The sequence below is a fragment of the Canis lupus genome, chromosome 23, assembly GCF_003254725.2.
Source record: "Canis lupus dingo isolate Sandy chromosome 23, ASM325472v2, whole genome shotgun sequence".
In the NCBI taxonomy this organism is placed as follows: domain Eukaryota; kingdom Metazoa; phylum Chordata; class Mammalia; order Carnivora; family Canidae; genus Canis; species Canis lupus.
The window spans coordinates 8,613,329-8,634,101 of record NC_064265.1 but is presented as its reverse complement, the minus strand read 5'-3'; the positions used below and the strand labels follow the sequence as shown (position 1 = coordinate 8,634,101).

Genomic DNA, 20,773 nt, shown 5'->3' with positions numbered 1-20,773 from the left:
AGTTCTATTTTTAATTTTTTGAGGAACTTCCATATTGTTTTCCATAATAGCCATACCAATTTATAATTCTCACCAACAGTATATAAGGGTTCCCTTAATGCCACACCTTTATTGACAGTTGTTATGTTTTATCTTTTTGATAATAGCCATTCTAACAGTTGTGAGGGGATATTTACAGTTTTGATTTGCAGTTCCCTGATTATCAGTGATATTGAGTTCCTTTCAATGTACCTGTTGGCTATTCGTATATCTTCTTTAGAAAAATATCTACTCAGTCCTTTGTGCATTTTTAAATTGGGTTATTTATTTATTTATTTATTGCTTTGAGTAGTATGAGTCCATTATATATTTTGGATAGTAACCCCATATCTGATATATGCTATGCATATATTTTCTTCCATTCCGTGCGTTGCTTTTTCCTTCTGTTGATGGTTTTCTTTGATGTGCAGAAGGTTTTTAGTTTGATATAGTCCCATCTGTTTATTTTTGCTTTGTTGTGCTTTTGGTGTCATACCCAAAAAATCATTGTCAAGACCAATGTCAGAGAGATTTTCTTCTAAGAGTTTTATGGTGTTGGGTCTTACATCTTTGGTTTGGAAAATTTAATCCGTTTGCACTTAAAGTAATTATTGATAGGTAAGGACTTACCATTACAATTTTGTTCATTGTTTTCTACCTGCTTGTAGTTCCTTTCCTCCTCTCTTGTTTTTTTCCTTAATTATTTATTTTTCATAGTGGTATGCTTTAATTCCTTTCTTTTTATCTTTTGTATATCTACTGGAGATATTGTGTGTGTGTGTGTGTGTGTGTGTGGTTATTATCGTGAGTTTTACATAAAATGTCTTATAGCTATAATAGTCTGTTTAAAATTAACAAAAAACTTACATTCAATCATGTACAAAAACTCTATACCTTTAGTTCCCCTCTCTCCACATTTCATGATCTTGATGTCATACTTTACATCTTTTAATGTCGTGCATCCATTAACAAATTATTGTAGCCACATTATTTTTAATACTACTTACTTTTAACTTTTATACCAGAGATAAAATTGATGTATACACCACCATTATAGTGTTAGAGTATTTTGAGTTTGACTGTATATTTACCTTTACCAGTGAGTTATATATTTTCATGTTTCCCTGTTAGCCCTTAGCATCTTTCATTTCAACCTGAGAACTCCATTTAGCATTTCTTATAGCAGGTCTAGTGATAAACTCCTCTAGCTTTTGGTTATTTGGGAATGCCTTTTTAAAAAAATTTTATTGGAGTTCAATTTGCCCACCCAGTGCTCATCCCGCCAAGTGCCCCCCTCAATGCCCATCACCCAGTCACCCCAACCCCCTCCCATCTCCTCTTCCACTACCCCTTGTTCATTTCCCAGAGTTGGGTGTCTCTCATGTTTTGTCACCCTCACTGATATTTTCACTCATTTTCTCTCCTTTCCCTATTTTCCCTTTCACTAATTTTTATGTTCCCCAAATGAATGAGACCATATAATGTTTGTCCTTTTCCAATTGACTTATTGCACTCAGCATAATACCCTCCAGATCCCTCCATGTGAAGCAAATGTGGGTATTTGTCGTTTCTAATGGGTGAGTAATATTCCATTGTACACACAGACCACAGCTTCTTTATCCATTCATCTTTCGATGGACACCAAGGCTCCTTCCACAGTTTGGCTATTGTGGACATTGCTGCTATAAACATTGGGGTGCAGGTGTCCTGATGTTTCACTGCATCTGTATCTTTGAGGTAAATCCCCAGCAGTGCAATTGCTGGGTTGTAGGGCAGGTCTATTTTTAACTCTTTGAGGAACCTCCATACAGTTTTCCAGAGTGGCTGCACCAGTTCACATTCCCACCAACAGTGCAAGAGGGTTCCCCTTTCTCCACATCTTTTCCAACATTTGTTGTTTCCTGCCTTGTTAATTTTCCCCATTCTCACTGGTGTGAGATATCGCATGGTGGTATCTCATTGTGGTTTTGATTTGTATTTTATTTGGGAATGCCTTTATCTCTCCTTCATTTCTGAAGAATAGTTTTGCTGGATTTAGTATTCCTGGACTTCAGAATTAAAGACATTTGTTCTTAAAAGACATTGCCTTGGAGAAAGCATTTGAAAAACATATACCAAAGATATAAAGGACTTATATCTAGAATATACAAAGGGTTCTTACAATTCAATAAGAAGAAAAACAATCTAATAAAAATGGGTAAACTATTTTAGACAGCTGATAAGAAAGTACATGAAAAGATGCTCAACATCATCAGTCATCAGGCAAATGCAAATTTAAATCTCAGTGAGGGATCCCTGGGTGGCTCAGCCATTTAGCGCCTGCCTTCCACCAGGGTGTGATCCTGGAGTCCCGGGATCGAGTCCTGCGTGGACTTCCTGCGTGGAGCCTGCTTCTCCCTCTGCCTGTGTCTCTGCCTCTCAGTCTCTCTCTCTCTCTCCTCTCTCTCTCTGTCTCTCATGAATAAATAAAGTTAAAAAAATAAAATCTCAGTGAGACACCACCTCACATTTATTGAAATGGTGAAAAAAAAGAGAGAGAAAAGAAGGGGAAAAGTCTGCACCAAGTTTTGGTGAGGATGTAGAGCAACTGGAACTGTCATACATTGCTGGTAGGAGTGGAAAGTAGTGCACACACTTTGGAAAATAGCTTGGTTATTTCTCAGGAAGTTAAACATTAGCCTATAACACAACCAGGTATTCCAGTCTTGGAAATTTACCCAATAGAAATTAAGGCATATATCCATACAAAGATTTGCTTACATATATTAATAGTTGCTTTATTCTTAATAGCCCCAAACAACTGCAAACAAGTCCATTAACAGGTGAATGGATAAATAAATCATGGCATAGCCATCCAAGGCTACATTACCTGGTACAAAGGAGTGAACTATTTATACAAGTGAGGACATAAATGATGCTTGCCTGAAAGAATTATTCTAAGTGAAATAAACTGGATAAAAACAGATAGGCACTGTATGTTTCCATTTATATGAAACTCTAAGAAATGTAAACAGAACGATGGTGACAGAAAGTAAATCACTGGTGACCTGGGGATAGGGGAAGGAAGGGTTGGTAAAAGGGTGGACAAAGGTGCATGAGGAAACTTTTGGGAATAATAGATATGTTCACAATCTTGATTGTGGTGTTGGTTTTATAAGCAAATAATACATATCAAAGTTTATCAACTTGTACACTTTAAAAATGTGCAATTCATGGTATGTCAATTACACGTCAATAAGTCTGCTTTAAAAAAAAAACACACAGCTCTTGAATTTTTCAGATCTAAATGGAAATAAATCTCCATAAGCCTCTGGATCTTTATTTTAGCACTAAAGCCTAAAGGGAGTGGCTGCTGCTGTTCCAGGGATGGCTGTTAAGCCTTGGCACCTGCACATCAAAGGTGACACCCTGCCTGGCGGGGGGAAGGAGTGGCTGCATCAATATGTGGAAACCTTAACTCCCTCATTAAGAAATGACAATGCTCAAAAAACTTCCAGATATCATCTTGACCATACTGTGTATGGATAAGAAAACTGTGGCCCTGAGATTGGTAGTGATCCAACCTAAGGTCCATGATTGATGGTGGGACAGGTTTAGGGATGAAAATGGTGGGTGAGCATGGTCAGGGGAGAGTGGGATGCTCCCTATGAGCAGTACTGAGTTACTTGTCTTTTCTCCGAGACTTCTGTAGTAGGCACCCTTTGCATACGCATGTCTGCTTGAGGGCTGTTGGGTGGGTACTTAGCTCTCATCCTCTCTTCCTCCCCTAGAGTTAATGAGAACCGGTTGGCCACTGAACTCTGTATCCTGGTCTGCATTCTCTCCTAGGGCCTCACTCTTCTCCCTCTCAGGGGAGGGCTCCATACTGCAGGATGGAGCTCATTCTGAGGATGAGCTTTCTGCTCCCCAGACACTGCCCCAAGAGGCAGGAAATGCCAGGCACTTTCCTTCTCCCTACAGACCTTGTGAGCTCATTCTGGTAAAAATTTAATGCCTAAAAGTCAATTACACTTAAGAATGCTCTGATGAGCCCCACAGCAGCATTTTCTCAGAGCCGCTGGGGCCTGCAGCTGCCTTCCCGCTCCATCTACACAATGCTGAGAAAACCTCCCTGCCCTTCCTCACAATGCAGCAGGGTCCTGACCTCTGCTTTGCCACCAACTTGCTATGTGACCTTGAGCAAGGCCCATCCCCTCCGTTGGCTTAATTTGACATGAGTTAAAAGGAAGGACTGCCTCGGTTGTTCTCTGAGGTGTGTGCTCACCTGGTCATTCTCACAGTCCCCCATCACAGTCATCCATCACTGGATGAGCAGAGCAAGAACAGGAGGACACATCAGGTTAGAGATCTGGAAGGAAATAGCCAGCAGCAGAAATGCCAAAAAACAGAAGTGTTGGAAAAGAGGAAGAGATTCTGGATGGGTTTCTGTTCTTTTAGAGGGTAAATATATTATAATTAACATGCAGAGATTTATGCAAAGCACAGTCCAGGTTACAGTGGCCTGGCCACCTTTTCTGTATGGCATTCAACTCCCTGTGCCATTCCAAACATCTCATCAGCTGGCCCCAGATGTGCCACAGCTGGCTTCAGTCATGGGCTACATGTCTCAGGCCGGCTCCAGGGTCTGGGTCTTCTTACGCAGGCCATGATGATAAATTTACCTCTAATCTGCCCACTCATTACTTCCTGTTTGTGCCCTGCCATCCCTCAGCTGGTCTTTGAATGATACTGGTGGTTCCTGCCTCCACATCCACTTCCCCTTAATCCCCTCCACTAGAATGCTCTCCCCTTCTTATTCCCTTCCAAAGCAGCTCTGAGTTCCACTTCAGGAAACTTCTCTGCCTGACTTTACTCCAAGATACCTTAGAAGATTCCTATCCTTAAATTCTGCATATGCCATCATTACACAGGGAACAGCTCGGACGCAATGTGGAGGAGACTCTGTCTAGAAAAGGCTTTGTCTGCTCTCCCATCCTACCACTGGGGCCTCCCACTGCATGACAAACCACAGGTAAAATGCTGGTGGCCCTGAGAGATTCATTCCGTGTTCTAAAAGGCAGCTCTTTTGAGCCAGGGAGCACCCAAGAGCCCAATTCTGCTCTGGGTTCAGGCTGCTTCAGAAATGTGGGACAATGTCCTTTCCTAGACAGAACTCTCTCATTTAACCCTCCTTGTCCATCATTCTCTGCTTTGGTTCAAATTATTTCCTTTGTTGCCTGTTCTGACCAGAGGTGGTATTCAAAATATTTAGAATGATAAGACTTGGGCACCGACCAAACAGAATGGGTGTCACTAAGTAGTGGAGGGTCCTTGAGAGTGGCCAGTGTAGAAGTAGTAAGTGTGAGGATTAGAGGTATGGCCAGTGTAGCCCTTGAACTGTTGGATCACAGGACATAATTGGGATTGAGGGTCACAGGGAAAAAGCCAGGGCAGCTGGGGTGGCCAGAGAACATTTGGGGGTGCTGGTTAGAATTGATTTATCCACATCCTCACCTGAGATCATTCTCTGTCATGCTTCCTTGATCCTTTCAGGCTGCATCAGTTGGACTCACTTGCTGCCTGATTTCCAGTTGGGTTCACTTCATGGGAGGCAGTAGCAGGAGACTGAGGGGAAGGAATAGGAAGCAGTCAGGATATCTCCCCTGTTTCCTGCTTGCTCCAGGCTGTGTTCCAGCAGTGGCTGTGTCCTGCTACGTGCTCCTCATCCACAGGTCTAGCTCCCTCTTACCCCTTCAGGTCTAGGGATAGAAAAAGCATCCTGCCATTGCTGGGCTCTGAATGCTTCAATATCCTTAATGCCCATGGGAGCCAGCCTCCATGGTGGTCCCACTGATCTATGACTTCTAGTATTCTTTGCCTTGAGTGGTCCCCACCCACACTGTGCCAGGTTTGAGCTGTATGGGCAATGGAATAAGCAGAAGGGATGGTATGCCACTTGTGGGAATAGGCTATAGAAGATTGCAGACTTTTGTCTAGGGTGTCCTCTAGCTTTCACTCTCTTGGTTGCTTATTCTGGCGGTAGGGGCAGTCCACCAGGTCAGCAACCCTAGGGAGTGGCCACATGGTCTAATAGCCAGCAAGGAACTGTGGCTTGCTGACAGACAATCCCCTTAGTGAGCCCAGCCATGGACCCTGCAGCCCCAGGCAATGTTGAGATGCTTGCAGGCCTTGTGAACAGCTTGGCTGCTGCCTCGTGAGATGCCCTGAGCCAGAACCACCCAGCTAAGCCACTCCCAGGTTCTCATCCTTCAGAAACCCTGTGAGATCATAAATGTGGATTGGCTTAAGCTGCAAAATGTTGGGGTAATTTGTTACACAGCAGTAGATAACTAATATAACTACATCCAGACTTCTGTAAATAGTCACTCCATTAACATTTCCTGAACGATCTGATGTAGATTCTACTTTTTGACTAATACAGGACCTCAAGGCAGTAGCTCCTTAACAACTGTCATGGAAAAAATTCAATATCTTAACAATACTGTGGTTGTACCAGTGTGTTCCATCTGAATGCCTTCCTCTCCATCCATCACCTGAGATCTAGGAGTCTGGGGGAGGCCCAGTGATCCTGTCCTCAGGGAGGGCCTTGGACAGGGCAAGCCTAGGCACTGAGGAAGGAATAGTACAAGAAGAAGCAATGGAAGGGGGGCACATGGTACAGAGGCAGACGACAGAATAGAAGGTTTAGGCCTGAGTTAGTCCACAGGAAACCAGGAGAGGCATCTCCCTGTCTCCACTTGCTTATCAAATAGGATCAAGGTGAGAGCCAAAGAGAGTCTACTACAGGTAAGAGTCTGTGGGCTGGTGAGGTGAGTTTAACATTATTTTTAGGTGAGTTTTCTTAAAGCAACAAATGCTGGTTGTGTTGGCTCTCAGCCTCACATGCTGCTCTGTCTCTGTGGGGCTAGCATGTCAGCAGTTCCCAGGCCCCACAGACAGTCCCAGCCTAGAAAAGACAGCACGATAGCAAAAGATACCATCAACAAAACTCAAAGACAACCTACAGAATGGGAGAAGATATTTGCAAATGACATATCAGATAAAGGGCTAGTTTCCAAGATCTATAAAGAACTTACTAAACTCAACAGCAAAGAAGCAAACAAACAATCCAATCATGAAATGGGCAAAAGACATGAACAGAAATCTCACAGAGGAAGACACAGACATGGCCAACACGCACATGAGAAAATGCTCCGCATCACTTGCCATCAGGGAAATACAAATCAAAACCACAATGAGATCCCACCTCACACCAGTGAGAATGGGGAAAATTAACAAGGCAGGAAACCACAAATGTTGGAGAGGATGCGGAGAAAAGGGAACCCTCTTGCACTGTTGGTGGGAATGTGAACTGGTGCAGCCACTCTGGAAAACTGTGTGGAGGTTCCTCAAAGAGTTAAAAATAGAGATACCCTACGACCCAGCAATTGCACTGCTGGGGATTTACCCCAAAGATTCAGATGCAGTGAAACGTCGGGACACCTGCACCCCGATGTTTATAGCAGCAATGTCCACAATAGCCAACCTGTGGAAGGAGCCTCGGTGTCCATCGAAAGATGAATGGATCAAGAAGCTGTGGTCTATGTATACAATGGAATATTCCTCAGCCATTAGAAACGACAAATACCCACCATTTGCTTCAACGTGGATGGAACTGGAGGGTATTATGCTGAGTGAAGTAAGTCAATCGGAGAAGGACAAACAGTGTATGTTCTCATTCATTTGGGGAATATAAATAATAGTGAAAGGGAATAAAGGGGAAAGGAGAAGAAATGGGTAGGAAATATCAGAAAGGGAGACAGAACATGAGAGACTCCTAACTCTGGGAAAGGAACTAGGGGAGGAGGGCGGGGGATGGGGGTGAGTGGGTGACGGGCACTGAGGGGGGCACTTGACGGGATGAGCACTGGGTGTTATTCTGTATGTTGGTAAATTGAACGCCAATAAAAAATAAATTTATATAAAAAAAAAAAGAAGAGACAGCATGGGCATGGACGCGCGCGGGCGCACACACACACACACACACACACACACCCGTGGGCGGGAGGGGCACCTTCCTCCTGCAGCTGCCAGCAGCCTCACATTACTGCGCAGGGGGCCCCTTTGTTGAGTGGAGCTGCCTCGGGGTGCCCTCTGTGAGTCATTTCCTGTTATTCTCCTTAGACAAGTCCTGCCATTCTTTAAAGCAAGATTTGACATTTTTACAGGACTAACTTCTGGGGCTTTCTGGTCAAGAAAAAAAGCAGGGATCCTTTCTTTTATATTTACAAAGCCATTAATCGGCTTCTTTATAAAATTAGACTCCATTATAAGCTCAATTGGAGTGGGAGCACAGCTTTATTTAGTCCAAAACATCAAGCAGTCTTAAAGGATTCTTTTGAATAACCCAGTGTTCAGTGGCAAGAAGACTGGCAAGGTAGGCTCCACTTCTGCTGCTGAAAGCCGGTGGCATTGACTCAATGGTGCACACACGGCTCACTCATGCATCTCAGATGTGCCCACCTTCCTTGGAGAGAGAAAGGGGATGAGGGAGGCATGGTTCAGAGCCATTTCCAGAGCCCTACCTGCAGCTCCTGTCTTAATCTCCAGGTACCCTTCCAGCTCTGGAGGAGAAGTGCCAGATGAGGAACCCCCAGCTGATCCTGCCCCCAGACCTATCCCAGGCATCTCTCTACAGTACCAGTGGTAGGGCCCACTACACTCCCTGACCCTGTGGTCTACCAATCACTGAGCTTTCAGAGGGAGTTTATCTGTACTCAGCCCAATCGGCTGAACTGTAGGAATATGGTGGACTCTCATCAGCCACATCAGTCCAGAACCCTGGGACCACTTGCCTACCCTATTTGGATTTCTCTCACACTAAGGCACATAGGCATCTACAGCAGGGTTTCTTGAACTTGAATCAACAGATGCCATACCTAGAGAGGTTGCCAAAATGCAGGCTACTGATTCTATCACTCTGGAGTGGGGCCAGAGATTCTGCATTCTTAACAGTGATTGGTGATGCTGTTGGTCCAAGATCACACTTCAGGGAGCAAGAGGCTGGTGCATACCTTTGCTGTAACAGGCAGGAAGACTGAGCCCAGATGGGGAGAGTGACTCTCACAAGATACTTAATCAGGTTTGAGGAAGTGTCCTGGGTGAGCTGACTTGTCTTCTGTCACCTGACCTCCCTATGAGACAGGCCCTCAACTCTTCAGAGAAGTGCATCTTAAGCTTAATATGCACCTGGATCACTTGGGACCTTGTTAAAATGCAGATTCTGGCTCATTAGGGCTGGGGTGGGGCTGAGAATTTTCATTTCTGGCAAGCTCCCAGGTTGGTGTCAATGCTGTTGGTTCTAGGACCTCATTTAGTAGTGCAGTCCTGGACAGTGCTAGTACTTCATATTTTATGAGGTGCTGTTATGTGCATTAGCTCCCCTGAGGCTCATAGCAGCTGCAGGACATAGTTAAACCAAACATATTTATTTTCCATAGATAGATGCTTTCCTACCTGAGGCCAGCCCAGAGACAGTTTGTGCTATTGAGGAGGCTGCTAGAAAGAGTTTAGAGCCGGCCAGGCTCACATCAAAGTTTCTGATAGTCAAGCCACTTATAGCTTAGTCTCTATTAAAAAGTGCTCTTTTTTTCCCTCAGGGCTGTCCTTGACTATAATGACCTGAGTCAGGCCAAAGCAAATTAAAGTTATAGCAGAGGGTCTAAGGGGCTCACCGAATATCCACTCTCCTCTTTTCTTAGTAAGAGAAATCAAATTTTATTAGAGGCACCAAAGTTCCCACCTTAAAAAAATATTGTTGCAATCTTCATTGAAGCTAAGGGTAGACTCACCCTAAGTTCTGGCCAATGAGGTATAAGTGACCATTACTGGAAGAGGCTTAGAAAAACTCCTTTAAAATGGGGCGAATTCAGTTGATAAATACTTTTTTTATCCTTTTCGACCTCCTCCTTCTTCCTGCCTGGAATACAGATGTGATGGTGTGGTTCTAATAGCCATCTTGTGACCTTGAGGCAATGCTAAAGAATGAAACCTATCCCCTAAGGATGGAAGAGCAGAAAGATGCAAAAAGTGTGAGAATCAATGGACTCCTGCATCTGCTATACTGGTTCAGAAACACCTACTTCTCCACATCACAATATGTTAGAGGAAAAGATCCACATATTCTTCAGGCCACTCTTTAGTGAATCTCTGTTCAAGCAATCGTGGGGATTTCCTAACTGATATAATAGTTCTGTCATCAACTTTGAAGGTAATAAAACATTTCTTATGTATTCCATTCCCAGAACAAAATAATGGAGTTTAAATTGGGTTTAACATGACCATATCCTGAGGCAAGGGAAACAAAAGCAAAAATAAACTATTGGGACTGCATCAAAATAAAAAGCTTCTGCACAGCAAAGAAAATAATCAACAAAAGGCAGCCTACAGAATGGGAAAAGATATTTACAAATGACATATCTGACAAAGGATTGACAAAGGATTGGTACCTAAAATATACAAAGAGCTTACAAAACTCAATACCCAAAAAACAATCCAATAAAAAAATGGTCAGAAGACATGAATAGACATTTTTTTCAAAGAAGATATCCAGATGGTCAACACACACATGAAAAGATGTTCAACATCACTCATTATCTGGGAGATGCAAATCAAAACTACAATGAGATGTCACTTCACACCTGTCAGAATGGCTAAAGTCAGCATCATAAGAAAGAACAAATGTTGGCAAAGATGTAGAGAAAGAGGAACCCTTGTGCACTGTTAGTGGGAATGCATACTGGTGCAGTCACTGTGGAAAACAATAGAGAGCTTCTTCAAAAAGTTAAAAATAGAACTATCTGATGATCCAGCAAGTGCACTACAAGGTAGTTACCCAAAGAATACAAGAACACTAATTCAAAGGGATATACACACACCCCTCTGTTTATAGCAGCATTATTTACAGTAGCCAAGATATGGAAGCAGCCCAAGTGTCCATCTATAGATGAATGGATGATGAAGATATGATATGATATATATATATACCACCACACATCTATGGAATATATATATAGATATTAGCCATATACATGGAATATATATATATATATATATATAATATTAGCCATAAGAAAGAATGAAATCTTGCCATTTGCAATAAGATGGTAGGAGCTAGAGATTATAATGCTAAGTGAAATTCCAGTCAGAGGAAGGCAAATACCATATGATTTCATTCATATGAAATTTAAGAAACAAAAAACAAGCAAAGGAAAAGTTAAAGAGAAACAAACCAAGAAACAGACTCTTAACTATAGAAAACAAACTGCTGGTTACCAGAGGGGAGGTAGGTGGGAGATTGGTGAAAAAGGAGATGGAGATGAAAGACTGCACTTGTGAAGAGCACCAAGTGCTATACAGAAGTGTTGAATCACTATATTGTACACCTGAAACTAATATAACACTGTTAACTAACTGGAATTAAAACAAAAACCTAAAAAATAAAATGACCAGAAACAGATAAATTTGGGTGGAGTGAGCTAGAGAGGGTGCAGTCTGCCCCCAACCCTACACCATCCACATTACAATGACTCTGTTTTCTCTGGAGCCAAAACATGGCAGACAGTGGAGGCCCCTTGGGCCTCACATCCATGTACCAAATAGCTGGGTTACCTTGGATCCACTCCATAGTCTCTCTGAGGCTTGAATCATCTAAAGAATGGATCTGATAATGACAATACCTACTTCATGAGATAATTGTGATCCTTAGATGAGATATAGCTCAATTTGTTGTGGATGTTGTTGTTCTAAGATTTTATTTATTTATTTATTTATTCATGAGAGACACAGAGAGACAGAGACATAGGCAGAAGGAGAAGCAGCCTCACTGTGGGGGATCCTGGGATCACAACCTGAGCCAAAGGGAGATGCTCAACTACTGAGCCACCCAGGTGTCCTAATACAACTCAATTTGTATTATTATTACTATATAATAAATATTTATTGCATATATATTTGCTAGATTTTGAAGAGTCAGAATGGGGGTACAAAGGTGGCAAAAGAGTAGTCCAATTTCCCCCCAAGGAATCCCCAATCTCATTCCTTGAAGAGAATGGTGGCATGCCTTTGATTGTTAGGAAATCATTTGGATGCTGCCAAAGAAATGACCCTGTGGGTGAGCCTGTATCCCCACGCTTGGTCCCCCAAGTCTCCTAGACTCCCAGAATTCCCAGAATTCTGTAGCCAAGGATCCCCAGGGACTCTGAAAAGTGAGTTCTAAATTAGTATCTCCAGTGCGCCGGACAGTGCAGAGATGAACTGGCTGCCTCAGCTTCCCACCTGAATTCTCTCTTTGTGATTTGGAAAAATTTGCTCTTAACTCAGATTCCTTGGCATTAAAACGAGAAAGATAAGACCTCTAGGCTCTCAGGGCTGCTGTCAGAGCTCATTGAGGCTTGTAGGTGAGGAGATTGGGCATGCTGCCTATCACCTGGAGTGACTCTGCAGAGCCTGGCTCTATTTGAATATTCTTTTCTACTCCTCTCTGGCTGAGGAGTCTGCCTGCCAGCCCCACTTGTTGCTTCCCTGGAGAACAGGAGTAGGCCCCCTGGTGCTGAGCCTGGAGGAGCAGGATGGGGGGGGGCGCTACCTAAGTAATTGTGGCAAACTGACACTTACCCCAGTAAGGGAGTCAGGTGCTTTGCAAGGGAGTGACTGCAGCGGCTGCCTCTGACATCTGACTCTCCGAGGTCTGTCTGGCTAACCCATCTTTCCAGAGAAACAGCTGGACTAAGTGAGCCTTTCTTCCCCTCTTCTCTGAGAGCTGCCTCCTCCTGTGCTCCACCCCCACATCCCCCACCCTCACCCCCATCTCCCAGTGGCTGCCTCTCCTGGCAGCAGCAGGTCAGGAAGAAGCCAATGGATACCAGGAGGAGGGAGAACATGGTTCCAGGGGCCAGAATTAGGGCAGGGGTCCCAAGAGCAGCCTTCTTCTCTTTCTCCCTTTCTACCCTTGCTGTGGAGCTGTGGCCAGCAGGACATAGACACACTTGCTTTCACTACCTGGGGTTGCTCCCAGCTGGTGGCCGAAGAATTCAGAGCTAAGTTCAGGGAGAGACCTAGAACTCACTAAGTAATATTTTATCAGAGAAGCTTGGCAGTCACTCTGGCTTCTCCCTCTCTCTTGTGCTCCACGTTGATCCAGCAGTGAACCCTAGAAATCGCAGCCCTCCCAAAGTCACTTGTCAAGGCCCTGCTCTTCACCTGCTGCCCCACCATCTTGTCCACACTCATTCCAGTCCTGAAATGAGATCATCCACATGAGGCCCTTGGCACATAATAAGCACCAGCAAAGGTCATCTTGTGCCTTTGCTGGCATTAGTGCTGTCCTCCCTTGCTCTCACCATCCTTCATGGTCAGAACAGCTCACTGCAGAGGGTCAGTGCTGATTCAGGAATCTGGAGCTGTCCTCAGGTCCTCTTCCCACCCTGTCTCAGCAGCAGCATGCCCAGGTCAGCATGCAGGGCTGCCAAATCTCAAGTACCGTAAGGGGCTCCCCACTTTCCTGAGGGCTCATAGACTCTTGGCCAAGCATAATGGGTTTAGCAATCCTAAAAGGGAGTTTCTGGATCTTCTCCCCTGACTCTGTGGTCTGGTGGTGGTCTCTTTATGGACACCCATTCCCATTCTGAGCTCAGTGAAAGCTGAAAGCAGCATCCACACTCTTCATTAGTGTGGGAAGCAAATGTCAAACTTTCTACCCTACCTATGTGCCAGATCTCTGAGCTGGATATTTTGCCCATGTCCTGGGAAAGCAGTGTTCTTGTGCTAACCAGAATTACCTTGGAGTGGTACAGTGTATGTATATATAAGTATGCACATTACATTTATGCCTGTGTGGGTGTGAGTGCACATGTTTCCCTAGGGCTTCTAGATGTACTGCAGGTTTTCTGAGAAGTACCTGGCAATTTTATAGTTAGCAAAACCAGGTAAATTATAAAGATTTTGTTGGAGCAGAGGAATTGAGCCCACACCAGAAGACAATGAGAAGAGCAGGGCCAGAGTGGGAGGCAGCGGTCTCAGGGATCTACTCCTTCCCTGGAACTGGCCATCTGTATAAACTTAGGCAGGTCCCTTCCCCTCTTTGGGCCTCCGTTTCCTTATCTGCAAAAAAGGGAGACTACTGGGAGAGACACCGTTCTCTCTCAGCACTGATATTCTATGGTCTGTTCATTCTTCGGGATCTCTTTTGACTGCATTACTTTTCAAACAGGAGATATGCCCCCTGGTCTTCCCTGCTTTCAAGGGCTGGGTGATTCTGCATATTGTTCTCCAGGTTCCAGAGGCCTGAATACTTCAAGGAATCTGTTAGGGAGAGCCCATTATACACTGCAGGGCACCAAATCATCAGCTTTCCTCTGGTCTTCCCCAAGCCCAAGCCCAAAAGGACGGTCGGCTTTGTTCTATCACAGGCCTACTGGGCCTCTCCCAGAGCAGGAAGGCATGGGGTGTGAATCTACTACCCGGGTCTAGGGATGAGTGGGCACTGCCTGGAACTAGAAAGAGGATTTTCTTTGCATGCTTGAAACCTCAACACTTTGTGCACTTTATTCACTTTTTTGAGCTGGGAGTAGTGGTGGTGTTCAGGAAAATGACAGAACAAGAGCCAAATAGCCTCATCATACCACAAGGAGGCTGTATTCCAAACCCTGGTGCCCTGGTGGAAGATGTCTTATTAGGCAGAGCACCAAGCAGCCACCTACCATCTCTGAAAGACTATGCAAGTTTAGATGATAAGCATGGCCACTGTGGCAGGTGTGTCATCTGACATACCTGACCAGTATGTCACCAAGGCCAGAGAACCTTCCCTAGGTGTTTCAGACCTTGTAAGGAGGCTTAGAGAGCTTCACTCAGCCCTGGGAGAATGTAGAGAGAGGAAGATCTCCAGGGATGACTGAGATGGGGTTCTCATTTCTTGATGGATGGGAGCTCACAAACACATAGCATTTAATTTTAGAAACTGAAGTACTGTAGCATTACTTGTTCCTGAGCATTGTAGTGCAGTAAAACCCCTGCTTGCTGCACACAGATCCTCCTAGGATCTGAAATAGATAGTAGCCTTGGCATCAGTCTTCTGCTTTCACAGGATCCTTCGCCAGTCTTGGCCACTGTTATTGAGTGTCCTCCTCCATCCTCTGCCAGGCAGTCAGGCCCTACTCTTCTACAGAGTCCTGCTATGGACTGAATTGTGCCCCATCCCACCCCCCAGCTCATAGTCTGAAACCAATGCTCCATGTCACTGTATTTAGAGATAGAAGGTAATTAAGAAGATAATTAACTTTAAATGAGGTCATAAGGATGGGGTCCTCACCTGATAGGAGTATGTCCTTATAAGAAGGGCGTGAGACACCAGAGATTGTGCTTAGAGCAGAAAGGCCATGTGAGGACATTGTGAGAAGGTGGCTGTTGACAAGCCAGGAAGAGAGTTCTCACCAGCAGCCCAATCCCGCCAGACTTAATCTGGGATTTTCCAGCCTCCAGAATTACAAGAAAATAAATTTCTGTTGTTAAGCCACCCAGTGGTATTTTATGACAGCTCACACTAATACAGTACTTGAAATGTAATGCTTGACATCCTATACCAGAATCATCCAGAGTACTTGTGAAAAATGCAGATTCTTGGAATCCACTCCAAACCTTGTAAAGAAGGAAGGAAGGAAGGAAGGAAGGAAGGAAGGAAGGAAGGAAGGAAGGAAGGAAGGAAGGAGAAGGAAGAGAACAGGAGAGGAGAGGAAAGGACAGGAGAGGAGAGGAGAGGAGAGGAGAGGAGAGGAGAGAAAAAAAGAAAAAATCTCTAGGAATGGGGCTTTGGAATGTGCATTTAGGATCACCCAAGGCAATTCCTAAGGTTGACAGGTACTTCTGGACAGGATACTCCTGCCAGTGAATTTGGCCTCCCTCTGCCCATCCATTGTTGGGTCTCCCCCTGCTTCCATCCCATCTCTCCACTTTCTCTGTATGGAGGAGCCCAGATACAGCAATGCCCCTTCCAGAAAGGCTCCAGCCCACCCTGACCCACCTCCAGTGAAATCCTCAGATGAATTTTCTGTTCTGAGTGGCAGGAAGTATACCCTTGGGAGAGCTAAGGTGGTTTGCCATGTTGCAGTCATTTCTGATCAGAGAAAGAAGTCATAGACCAGGATGAACACTTCCCTTTTGCATTACCAGCAGTTTCTAAGTACCCACAGTCCCGCCCACCTGCTAGCCATCCTTCTTCAGCTTCAGATGGCACTGCCATCTTTATAGTCCCCAGGTACAGACTGCTCTAGAATTACATGTGCCAAGCACATGAACCTTCACAGCCCAAGCCTTGGGCTTACTGAAGGAGAGGCCATGTGAGTGTCCTCCCCTGAATGCCAACTCTGTGCACAACTCCTGACACACAGAGACTTAGCCTCAGCTGGTTCACTGCCCCAGTCTTGCTGCCCAGTCTTTGCCTTCATCTTTCAGTCTGTGGTTGGCTCATGGGCCGGGAGGACCTGTGGGGTAGATATCCCACGGAGTCCTTCAGGAAACTCTCCCTGAGAGAACAGACTCCTAACCAGCCTCCCACCCCCATTCTAATTTTATTCTAATGATCAAAGTAATATATTTTCATATAGAAAACTTAGAAAGCACAGGAAATTTACTGCATTATTAAAGTCCATTTTCAAGAACTTCTGATTATTTCAACTTCATTCATTCATTTAATCAATCGCTCATTCCGCAAGTACTTGAGCTAAGAGTTCTCTCCCAGAATAAGCATTAGAAAGGGAGAAAATAAAGGTCACGGAGCAATTCCAACCTTGCATGGAATTGCTAACATCATTTTGATTTAAGATACATAGTTCATTTCAATTAAATATATATTATATTGAAATGCTCCTTCGGCTCCTATTTCATCTTGGATTGAGATATCCATTAACAGCCATTCCATATTTCCTTTGTCCATTTAGATGAAGCTGTATTCCAAGTTCCTGATTCTCCTGGGCATGGCATAGCTCTTAGAGTGCACCCTGCTCCTCCCATCTCTGAATTTTTCCTTCAGTCAAGGGCTAAGATATTTGAGATCCCCAATGTTTTTTCTTCTAAAAATCTCTTTGGCCAACTTCTACTGAATCCACACCAGGCAATGCATTTTCCTTTGAATGGCATTCTGTCCGATAAAATGCTATTGTCTCGCCATGGCACCTTCAGATTTCTCTGCCACTGCTGATTTAGGCATCTTTTCTTCCATCTATTTTTTTTCTCTCACTTTGAAGTTATGAAAACAGATATCAATTATGACTCTAAAACAATTGTCATTTAAACAAATGCGAATTTATGTCAAAGGTAATGCGTATAATAGTGCATCTCTCCTGTAACCACCCCCATCCAATTCTATTGTAACAAGGAGCTTGATGTAGAAAATAAAATCACATCTCTTTTAGTATTCAAATTCATATAACTCCAAGCCCCATTCTTTTCCTTGTGAGAGTGTCTCTCTTCTCTAGTGCTATCTGCTTGTACACAGTTTAAGAATCTAAATGATGTTTACTACACTTGATCCATCCATGTCCTGATAAGTTGGAACCATAATGGAAAAAGCCATCTCCTTCTAGATGACTCCTTGACCACTGTGCAGTGTCTCTCTTTCACTCTAGGGACCTTTCTGCCTCAGGAGTTTGGAGTGGGAGGTGGTTCAATGATCTCATGTCTATAGAGCCCCAGGCCTCTCAAACAAATGTTCTTTTAAATTCTCCCTCAGAGAAGGGAGGACATTTTAGGTCCTGGAAGGTCTCTGATGAGTCCCTGTAGTGTCTATGCCTCATGGCCTTGGGTCTCAGCTAAGCTCCAGGATTTAATCTTGGCTCCAGCACTTGTTGGTATATAAACTCTGAGACCACCTCTCTGAGCTCCAGGCTTACTATCTGTAAAGTTGGCATCAAAATCATCTGCCCAATGGCAGCCACTCTCAATCATGGCTCCTGGAGCAACAGGGACCCCTTCTCCCTTGCCTGAAGCAGCAGTGGCCATCCTTAGGGAAAGGGCCCATTACAGAGTCTCAGGAAGCTGGGATGCCAGTCAGTAGGAACACACAGAAGCCATCACATCCCTGTTCCCCACGGTGGAGTCAGAACCTGCAGCATCAGCATCCACTGAACTTGTTAGGAATGGGGAACCTCACCCTACCCCCTGATGTCTGGAGACAGGATTACAGGGTGGGTCCAGGAATATGTTTTAACAAGCTCTTCAGGTGATGCTAATGTACACTGGAGTTTGAGAACCACTGCTCGAAACCATTCTATCTCATCTTTCCCCACCCTTTCCACCCCCAGGTGTTTTTGCATCAAGGAACCCTGATACCCTGACCGGAGAGACCAGGTCTTCTGCATCCCTAGTTGATTGTCATTCAGGACTGCCTTTTAAGGGCCCTCTAAGACTTCCTGCCACACTCACCAAGACAGCTTATCTATACTACCTTTTCCATAGCTCTGAAACCCCTCCTGAGATGCTGCTTCAGGAGCGCCTTGTCAATGCTCCCAGAACAACCAGCCCCCACCTCTCTCTGGCCCCACATGACTTCCCCTCCTTCGGCTGTAGCCCACAGACCATGTTGTTCCATCCTCCATAGTGCTGATCCCTTCATCCAGATCTTTTCTTGACCCCCTGTCCCACGATTGTATAGACAAAGTAGCTCAGATCCAAGGCCTGCCCTACAAAGGCCCTAGTGACCTAACCCATCTGAGCCTCAACTTCCTCCTCTGCGAAGTGGAGAGGACAATGCCTACCTCCCAGAGCTGATGTGAAGGACAAAGGAGATCCTAGTGCATGCAAGTTTGGCTGATTAGGGAAGGAGGGTGACTGTCTTATGCCTTCAGGAGGTAGAGAGGGAGAAACAGAGTCCACCTCATGGGTATACTTTCACTGACCAGATTTCTGTTTAGAAACCAGACATGTGCATTTCTTAAGACTGAGGGCAGTATCTTCTTGTGTCACTTCTCCACTTCCTGAGGCCCTGAGGATGGCCCCAGGCCCTAGACATGGATGTTAAAGTAGACAGTGGGTTGGCAGAGGAAGGGGTGCTGCCAGCCTCATTGTTGGAACATGGGGATCCTGGTAGGTAAAGACACCTTACTGACTAACCCATGCCTGCATGACAGTCACATATTCATCCCCTAAATCCCCCTGCACCTCTGAGGCCCCTGGCACAGTGGCAGCAGCAATGAGGAAGGATGTCATTGTGCCTGAGCTGACATACTTGGCGCTAGGGACAGACTCTGCCACCTGGGTGCTGTAGGCCTGGGCACTTACCTCCCTTGTCTGACCCCTGCATCCTTCTCTAGAAAATGGGGTAATACATATATTCATCCCACAGGATAAAAGAAGGTGATATAAAATGTGAAGGCCTAGAGCCCATGTGTGTACTAGGCACTCAGCACATGGTAGCTATTTTTGCTATTATTACTATCTCCGTGACATTAGAGATATATAAGATTAGAATCAAGTCTGAGAGGACTTTCTAGACCAATTAATCCAGACTCATCAATTTTCCGGCTAGGAGAGCTGCCCCAGGACCCCACGTAAGCAGAGAGAGGTTATAGATATGGTGAACATGGTAGGAACCATGCCAGATTCCCTTCGGCAAGGACTCACTGCCCAGCTCTGGGAATGCTGGAGGCAGACTTCACTCAGCAGCCTCTCAGGGATGTCTCAGCTGCTAGCAACTGCATCCCCAAGGTCATACCCTTCTGGGGATGGCCTACATCTGATGACCAATTGAGGAAGGGGAATAAAGGCCTGGTCATCCCACTCAATGCAGGACAGCTCTGACAGGCACCTCAGCACCGGAGCGGCCCATGGGGTTGGCCAAGTCTCCATAAGGCCTGCATTATGGTTGACTTCTCCCCTGCCCTATCCTGTCACCACCCCACTCCCTTCACAGGTGTTGACCTAAGGGCTCTCCCTAATAAAATAAAAGTTAGTAGGCTAACTTCCCCCTCTGTGAGTCTTCCTGAGGACCTGACCTGTGACAGCAGCTGGGTGAGGCATCTCCTGGTTCCTGGTTCGTGCCATTTCTACACAAGGGCACAGAATCAGTGCCCTTGGCCACACCTCATATGGAAAGAGGACCCTAACTCTGGAGAGATTAGTCACCAGCCTTGGGGCCCTGCCAGGATTTCTGCAGCCACCTCCCTATCCTCCCTACTTTTCATTCCCTCTTTAAACCAATCTCTTCCCAGCATCTAGGATGACCTTTCTAAATCACTAATCCAGCCATGCTGCTTTCTTGTGTGAAATTATTCTTTTTTTCCCACAGGACACAGCCCAAGCTCTGCAGCCTTCCACAGGGGGGAGGCTTGCACATTCCCCTAGCCGCACCTCCACCTGCCCCCTTTCTACAGCACCCAAACTTTGTTATCTCACAGAGCATATTCTTTCTGTGCTTGGAATGCCTCCTGCTCCCCCTCTGAAACTTCCTGAATTGGGTCAGTCCCTCCTGTTTCTTGTTCCTACTTCCACTGGTGCTGAGCCAAACTGCATGGTGATTACCAGCCCCATGGTCCATTGTCCCTGCCCCTTCTTAAGGGTGGGGACTATGCCTATGCCATCTTGGTGTCCCTAGGCCCTGGCATGGGGGGAATGCCCCATGCATGACAGAGAAAGCTCTACTGTGCCAAATTCTTAAATCTACCTTTGGTTGGGGGTTGGGTTGGGGGACCAGGGGACCTGAAACTCAGTCTTCCAAAGGCTCTGAGCA

General features: G+C 45.1%; 1 long non-coding RNA gene across 1 annotated transcript in view; it reads right to left on the bottom strand.

Moving 5' to 3' along the window:
* Positions 1-20,773, bottom strand: part of LOC112668747 (uncharacterized) — a 64,775-nt gene that overhangs the window by 30,822 nt on the left and 13,180 nt on the right. Inside the window, exon 2 of the long non-coding RNA XR_003141846.3 lies at positions 5,512-5,622. This is a non-coding gene — a long non-coding RNA (uncharacterized LOC112668747). The remainder of the gene's footprint in view (positions 1-5,511; positions 5,623-20,773) is intronic.